This window comes from Microtus ochrogaster, unplaced genomic scaffold (genome assembly GCF_000317375.1).
Source record: "Microtus ochrogaster isolate Prairie Vole_2 unplaced genomic scaffold, MicOch1.0 UNK4, whole genome shotgun sequence".
In the NCBI taxonomy this organism is placed as follows: domain Eukaryota; kingdom Metazoa; phylum Chordata; class Mammalia; order Rodentia; family Cricetidae; genus Microtus; species Microtus ochrogaster.
The window spans coordinates 3,663,343-3,672,806 of NW_004949102.1; positions in this window are offsets into that span (position 1 = coordinate 3,663,343).

A 9,464-nucleotide genomic window follows, 5' to 3' on the forward strand; every position below is an offset into this window, starting at 1 on the left:
ACACTTTGTTGGAGCGTATTATTTTTACTCTGATCCAAAATTCCCTCAGTATTATTTTTATTTAATTTTAACTAAGCTAGAAAATCAACTATTATTAATAAGCATACAGAATACTTTCCTGGCTTTTCCTCACAACCACTGCACAGCGCTTGACTATATCAGTGCACGCATATTTGAAGTTACCACAGGAAGTTAACTTATTATAGAACTCTCATGAGGAACAGTTTCTAATTGCATTATTTGATGATCAGTTATATTCAACTCACAGCAACTGGTGATAATTCCCTCTGTACATGGCTCTTTCTGATAGAGTTATCTATAAAATTCCAAATTAGGTGGAATCATAATTGTTTTGTGGGTTTAAAAACAGAACAATGGAGACTTATTATTATTGAATAATATTCTGGAATGTCTAAATAGTATAACATACAGGTTATAAGAGAGTATTCTTCAAGGAATATCACTGTTCAATTACAGTTATTTGGTACGATGCCAATTTACCAACCACTGCCTTTTGTTCCTAACAGTAATGCATTTGTCACTTCTGATCTCCCTTAAACAAACGACTCTTGTTTCTTTTCCTTTCTTTCTGGAAGATATTTCCACATATGCTGAAAGAATCTCTGAGATAACTTTATTACCAATTTTGAATTCTGACTTTTCTTTAAACTGATAGCCAATAATGTACATGCTCATCATGAACAAAATGATATTGTAAAGCATATACAAATCATGAAATGGTTAATTCTTATTTATTGACAAATGTTCTTCGCAGATATCATTTTGGTGCAAAACTAAAAAAATCCACTCTACTTTTTTCAATAATACACTGTACTATCACTAATTGTAGTCATATTGACTATAATTTCTATAGTACAAAAGCAAGCTATTTTTCTTTATAACTTTGAAAGTGACTGTAACCCTGAATATTCTGAACAAAACTCATAAGAACATATTGAATGTGAACATTCCAGGACAGACTATGAAGCTACACAGAGAAACCCTGACTTGAAAACCAAAAAAAAAAAAAAAAAAAAAAGGAAAAGAAAAAAAGAAATTATACAGGCAGATCAAACAAAACATCTATTAGTTGTTTGTGATACTCACACTAACCTAGAAAGATAATTAGCAGGAAATGCAGAAATTCAAAACTGCCACAAGAATAAGAAGTGCAGAAAGTTTTGTTCCCTGAATTCAGTGCATGTTAGTGCTTATTACCTTTTTTATGTTCATGCCAAATTTTGACTTAATTTGACATTGAGGATATGTGGACAGATAGAAGGAACACCCAGAGGAGGTTAAGGAGCATCTATAACAAATGTTGCCATAGATGCTTCTTTTTCTTTCTAAATGTAGATGTATTCTCCAAAAGCTCATGGGCTTCTAGGCATATCTATTAATAATTCTAGCCTTTGCCTCTACCAATCCTTACAACAATGCTTGCTGCTTATCACCAGTACATTTTAGAACCATTGTCAAGATCGTGTTATTGTAACCAAACATTTTGGTTTTTATTTTATGAGGAATAACACACAATCAATGTTTAAAACTGAAAAACAAAGAAGATTTTTTTCAGATAAAAGATTTTGAACATTTGTCTATCTCAAAACAACCTCAAATTTGTAAAAAACAAAACAAAAACAAAAAGATGTATCTATATTATTTATTTATTTGTGTTTCTTTTATTATGGCTTGCTGTTTTGTGTGGGCTAAATATTTTCAACAATAATAAGCTGAATGCCAGTGTTTCTCACAGAATGAGATCATTCACCACGTATTTTTATAGGGTATTTGAACTAAACAGAAATTTAAAAGCTATAACTCAATAAAAATATTTTAGAAATGATGTTTGGTAATATAATTCTTGGGTTATAGAAAACATAGTTTAGGCATCATATATATATACATATATATGTATATATATCATATAGGGTATCACTATATGAAAACTATGATTTCACATCTTGCACTGTTTGAAAAGTCTCTAGTTCTCCAGATATTTAGGACAATGAGTATATATTTTTATTCAGTTCTATAATAATGGGTAAAAAATGGACTCAATCTTGAATTTATTTTCTTTCATTATTTATATTATTGTGAGAATTTATCTATTCAGTATTCTTCATCTTCAGGTTTTGTCTTTTCTTTTTATCAAAGTAATTGTGCTCTGCTTATTTTGATGAATTTTATCACGTTCTAAAGATGATAGTTTCTTAAATGTGTTTAAGTATTGTCTTTTCAGGTTATTTAATGTTTTAATAATAGCCGGGCGATGGTGGTGCACGCCTTTAATCCCAGCACTCGGAAGGCAGAGGAAGGCGGATCTCTGTGAGTTCGAGACCAGCCTGGTCTACAGAGCTAGTTCCAGGACAGGCTCCAAAGCCACAGAGAAACCCTGTCTCAAAAAACCAAAAAAAAAAAATAATAATAATTTCACATATCGGTAAAACTTATTACATTTTAAATGCAGTTACTCTAACTAAGGAACATTTCTCTTCAATCTTTATGAATGCTGTGGAATGGGTAACTTTTGCTTCTTTGTGATTGTATCAAACTTAATTCACAAAGTATTTTGATTATTATTTTGTCACTAATTGGCATTATCTCTACACTTTTTTATTTTAACTCTATTTTTATCTCCCAGTTAATAACTTAAGGTATCCATGTTGCATAAGCTACTTTTGGTATGGACTTAAGTCAGCAACAACAAACAAAATATGAAAAAAGATTGTTGAGCAAAAAAAAAAGGTTGACAGAAGAAGAACTAATTAGATAATATAATTTGATCTCTTTCTAAGGAGTGTGGAATAAGAAAATACTGTTCTTATCACTAAAACTTTATCTTACACTCTACCCTCTTTTATTTGTTTTCTAATTGAGGTACAGACACAGCCTCTCTTGATAATATTCTTCTTTATTTCAACACAAGAAAAGCTTACTTACATGAAAAAAAGACATATTGGTTTTATGAAATCAAGGTGAAGTTTGTATCTGAGACAAAACATGAGGTAGTGTAATGCCCAAAGATGCAAAACACACATTAATCCTACCATTATTGTTTACAGAATAAAAATTTAAGGTCTGCCACAATAGACACATCTGTGGCTTTCATTATGTCCACTTGTCTTTCTTTGTCCACTTAGCTGTGATGTGTTGTTGCTGCAGCCAGATCCCCAGCCTGGACCAGTCACCTCTATTTATCATGCTACAGTGTGTACAGGAAAAACACCACTGGAAATATTGTTATAAAATGGTCTCTGATACCTATTATTTATCCTATTCATTTTCCCCAGCCTTCACTGAAGCCTCTGGAGCCACTCCAGAGGAGACATTTGTCATAGCAAAGTCTTAATGAAATCTAGGGAAGGATGGGCATCTAAAGAAATGACAAAAGATACCTTCTCTCGGGAGACTTGTGGACTTAGTGACAGGTTACCTGTAGAAGTTCATTTTAGAGAAAGAAAACCTTGAAAATGGATTTTAAAGTTTCCTTTTATTTTAAATAGCTGCTTTTTGTTAAGGAAAAATATGTGAGCAAAACCACGGGCTTTTAAATAGCTGTTTATGGCCTATAACAACTTGATGATCCAATCTGAAACACAGGCTATACCTGAAAACAACACGAAAGAAGTCTTCATTCCTTGATAGATATTCCAAGGAAACTTTAGTCATTATCTTAATATTTAAAACAATAAAACCCATAGCCATATTGCAAAGATTGTTTTACGTTTTTATAGAGAGAGAGACAGTTATAACTAACCATTGATAAACCACTACCCTACTGCCAAGAAAAACTATGATTATGCATTGATATGGAACAGTCATGCTGTCAGGAAGTGACATGCCCTCCCATGTTATTAGTGTTGCATACTTTAGAATGAAATGTGCAGCTTTTCTTATAGTTTAGAGGGAGTTTAAACTTTAATTTGTCTTATAAATATTTACACCTGACACATCAATGGAGTTCCTGCCTAGAACCTTAGCCTCATCATTTATCTAGTTCATACATGTTTTCTTTCCGTGCTCTAAATGATTATATCACACATTGTCCAAATCTGGACTTTTGTGAGGTGAATGGAAACAAAAGCTGCATATTAGACTGATTCCAGAAAATTTAAGACACATTGACATCATCTTCAGGAGACTCCATTATTCCAATAATTCCCCAAGGGCATTTATCTATTTCTTTCCTCATATCCCTGTTCATTCTACTATATGTTTCAATTAAAATTAAAATTATGCCCCTTCATCCAGACATATTCAAGACGCAAATTCATTTAAAGTCCAAGTGTAATAGGAGCTCTTTCTGTGCAAGTACAAAGTCTGGTGCATCACTTTTCTCAAAAGCAATACAATGTAGTAAACATACATTTGCCTCAGTAGAACTGCGTAGAAAATAAATAGGAACACATCATTCATTTATAACTGTGAGTTATCTGTATTATGTGATTGATACATATGTCTAGTATTCCAGACAGCATACCAGTGAAGATATGAAAGAAGAAAAAGAAATGAAAAACTCTAAGAAAAAAATAAAATGTGGTCCATTAAAACATTGAGTCCAATAAGATCTTCCTTCTTAACCTTTCCCCAAAGTTCAGCCCATCAAAGGCTAATCACAAGGTTCGTGAATTGTTTGGCTTGCAGAATGAAGTATTTTGTTCTAATTGAATGAGCCTAGTACACATTCTGCATGTAGAATAGATTTCTAAATTAATTTTTCACTCCTCTTGTCATCTGAAAGCATCTAAGGTAACACAATTTTCAACAATTTAAAAACAAATGACTTCAATTCAACTGGCCTATATTTTATGCCTTTTAAAAAATTAACTGTTATCACAGCTCAATGTGCCAAGTGTCAACCTTATCAAATTTCGCAGTGCCCAAGGAAATGAATGTAATTGCTTCCTCTGTATGATATATTGTACATAATTGGCTTCCTATCACAAAGCAGCTGGAAAATATTCACAAAATCTGAAAGAAGCCTGCATTGGTATTCAGGTCACTGACTCCAAATGTGTGTTTTTGTTTTAATGTAGGCTGTGACAAAAGCAACAATGAAATCTCTGTTGATATAAAGAAACCAAAAGAAACAAACATAGAAAGTCATCAAATATTTCGTAGATTTACATTGTTATAAATAAAACTATTGAGGTCAACTCAATATTCCCTAGACATTTTGTACTTATTCACATAATCACAAATTTTTATTTTCTTAAATATTTTAAAATTAATAGAAGTATTAGTATTTAGATTTAAATATTTTCTGTGCCTCTTACAAATCCCTGTGGACCCCCAATAACATTTTTCATATCATTTCTTCAAATAAAACCCACTATTGACGGTTATGTCTCCAGAAATATCTCCCATTTACTTTGATGTGTTTCCATCAGATAACTTCATCATAGGAATCCAAAGATGGATCACAGGGAAGTACATCTTCCTTCTATGATGGGCATTGCTTAGCACCACTTACATGTTACATGGGCTTATTAGGGACTTCTATAAGTGTGGGACCAGGTGGAGGGTGGGTGTGTGAGTGGGTGGGTGTGTATGTATGTATGTTTTTGCATGCATGCCTATGTGGGTATGTGTGTCTACAAGCATATGACCTGAGCTATTTGTAGAGATCTGAAGACAACTTTTAAGAATTAGTTCTCAGCCGGGCAGTGGTGGAGCACGCCTTTAATCCCAGCACTCAGGAGGCAGAGGTAGGCAGATCACTGTGAATTTGAGACCAGTCTATTCTACAAGAGCTAGTTACAAGACAGGCTCCAAAGCTATTGAGAAGTCCTGTCTTTTTTTTTTAAATATATATATATATATATATATACACACAATATTCTGTCTGTGTGTATGCCTGCAGGCCAGAAGAGGGCACCAGACCCCATTAGAGATGGTTGTGAGCCACCATGTGGTTGCCAGGAATTGAACTCAGGACCTTTGGAAGAGCAGACAATGCTCTTAACCTCTGAGCCATCTCTCCAGCCCCAGAAGTCCTGTCTTGAAAAGAATAAAAAATAAAGAAAGAAAAAGAATTGATTATCTTCTTCCCTCTTGTTTTGAGGAAGAGCCTGTTTCTGTAACTTTCTTCCATTGATTCTGACCTTTTCACCTCCTATTCCACCAAAGCACTGGAATTACAGATGTATACCACCATGTTGACTTTTAACCTGGACTCTTGGATTTGGAATCAGGTCATTAAGATTGGGCAGCAAACACTTTCTTCCACTGATATGTCTCCCCAGAACCATTAGTGATACCTCTTAACATTGATAATTACACTGAGTTTAAGGAAAGTGTGTACTTTTTAGAGAAAAATACTGAAATATTTAGGACTACCATGCCTACAACCTACTCACAAACATTTAAGAAAAGTTAAAGATATGTAATAAAGGAAAAGGAGCATGGAGACAGAAAGATACTATGAAATACTAACATTTCATGCAGCATTGTTGTTGTTAAATAATAACATTTGGCAAATCTTACTAATGTCACAGCTGTCTACAGTCTTACACATCAAAGAAGTTGAAACAACCATCTCAAATGAAGACATTGAAAACATAGTGCAAGGATACATCATGAACACTTTAAGAAAGTAAGGACTACAATAGATATGGGAAAATTACTTTCACTGCTGTGAAACGCAGTAGGAAGCTCAAATGAACCACTGGTTTTTCTAATATTAGTTGCTTATGTGTGAGGGTATGTGGATCTTATAAATATTGATTGAAAATGGTTTCATGGTGACTGTTTTATATACAACACAGTTCTTGCTGAATATAGACTTAATGAAACCTAGAGAATACAAATTGTATTGAGATACCTACACTGTAGTGAAAACAAAACCACACGGAAAAGAAACCCTGCCCCATGACTCAGGGAACATCCTGGGAGCAAGGAAGGAAAGATTGTAACAACCCGAGGTTAGGGCAGACTGACCTGAAACAGTGTCTTTTGAATACTTCAGTGTCATTGAAGGCACACATTCACACTGTTTGTGATTGCCTAGAGGAAGTCTATCCAAATATCAAGCCTGTGAAATTTCCAACATAGACTAGGAGGAGACTAGGAAGCTTCACTTCTACCTTAAGGAGATTTGGAAGTTGAAAGCCCCTGGGTAGGGAGAACCAATTTGCTTCAAGGAAGTGTCCCGTTTAGGATGCTCATGGCTTTCGTAGCTGCTACTACTCCCATGAATATTATATAAGGACGGCACTGATTGATGCTGTGAAAGGCTGTGAAAGGAGGCCATGAACATGGGAAGTGAATGTGTCAGGGTTGTTTGGGAGAAGTTAGAGGGGAAATGTAAGATTAATGTTACAAAAATATAGTATACATCTCTGAAATTAACAGAGTGAATAAAAACACTGGATTGATTTTGTAATTAGATTATATGGATACATTTGGTAAATCAGTCAACATGCATGTCCATGCATGCACACACACACACACACACACACACACACAGAGAGAGAGAGAGAGAGAGAGAGAGAGAGAGAAGAGAATTTTATAACGGTTACTTCCTAGAGAAAATGAGATCCCATGCTAGATTGCCCTTTTTCCTGTAGTTGAACAGTCAGAAAACAATACGAATCAGTGTCTTCTTCCTAGCAGCATGAGAGGGAATACAAATCGAACTGAGGATTCTCAATCTCCTCTATACATCCATGTCTCTTATCTGTGTGACATTTTGGAACACTTCAGTAGGAGCGTTGAATGTGAGGGTAGAGGTGATGATTGAAGGGAAAAAGTGCAGTGACGGGGACAGAAATAAAGGAGAGCTACACAGGGTAAAATGATAAGGGGCTCAGGGAGAGTCATAGCTCTCGTGTCTAGCAGTTAACTGGACAGAAATAAAATCAGTCATCAGATTCATTGGCCTTGGGTCAGAGAGAACTTCCCTTAGACAGGTGGATAAAAAAGTTGGAGAGAATTACAAGACCAATCTGAAAGTAAAGAGCACCACAAATGCTCCAGTGCATACAACACACACACACACACACACACACACACACACACACAGATCCAACTACAAGAAAACACACATCCAACCACAAGAAAGAGGGTGATTAAACTATTCAAAGTAAATAATTGCCTGTCCTCTACTAATAAAGTCTTTGTATATCCGTATTGTTACCTCCATTTAGTTATTTTTTCCTCTAATATTTTATAATTCTTATTGCTAACAATTGCAAGTTCTCATTCTTCTGATTTAAGGTATTTATTTCTCTATAAACAAAGGTACACCAGTGATAAGAGCAGGATGGACTGGGCTGCATTCGGGTGGGAAACTCATCAGAAACTTTTTTTCTTAGAAACAACATGACCAACTTTAAGTCTTAATGAAAAAGACCATCTTTGTGGCACATTTCTAAATGAAATTTATTTATTCATGTAAAAAAAATTTGGAGTATTTAGAGTGACTTCACTGATCAAATAAGCCTGAAGACAGAGGCGCCTTAGTTATTGGCTACTTCTCAGGAAACTGAAGAGGGTTAGAACTCATTTGGCATTCAAACCATCAAACCACTCAGCCATATCCTCTAATGGGGGCATTTTCCATTACTTTCTTGAATTAACTTTCTTATGTATCCCATCAGAAATGAACAGGATGATAATAACTTACTTGAATACTTATTAATTCTAGTAGAACTCTTTCCTTAAGTTTTAATGTAATATTGACCTGAAAAAGATTTCTAGATATGATGAGTTAAGTGAAAAGATTCATAGCCTAGTGGACTCTAGCAAAACTAAGAGCAAAGAAAGCCTTGGCTGTAGATCCTTGAGCAAATGACTACAACTCTACATGGCTCATTTTCCTTGACTTTAAAATGGAGATCATAATAGTCCCTAATTTATAAAGTTGTTATAATAATTAAATGAGTTATTGTATGAAAACACTTAGCTCGATGAGTGGAACATAGTAAATGTTCAATAAACATTTTCATTCAATTCTCAGTTAAAAGATTGTGAGGATTAAAGATCATGCTAATGCCTGTTTAATGGGAAAGAACAAATAGCTATTGAAAAGCCAATGTTATTAGGCTCTACCCCACCCTCTTCTATATTCAGGATTCATTAACTCTTTAATTCAGATTTAAAAACTGATAACTATAAAGGTCCAGGAAGTACCACAGAGAATAGAAAGATCAATGAGACATCGAGCCCAGGTTTCTCATGCAGCAAAACACCGCCCTTTTCACTACTACACATTGCAATGCTTTTCAGCTTAGCCTGTGGCAGGAAGAGAAATCACTGTGAATTAAGGGATTTTTAAGTACTAGGTTTCTTGACTGTGAGTTTCAAAAGTATAAGTTTGATTTTTACTGTTCTTCAACGCGGGCAATTTTTAACTACTTTGTGGGCCTAGATATACATGTATGAGATCTCTCTCTCTCTCTCTCTCTCTCTCTCTCTCTCTCTCTCTCTCTCTCTCTCTGTGTGTGTGTGTGTGTGTGTGT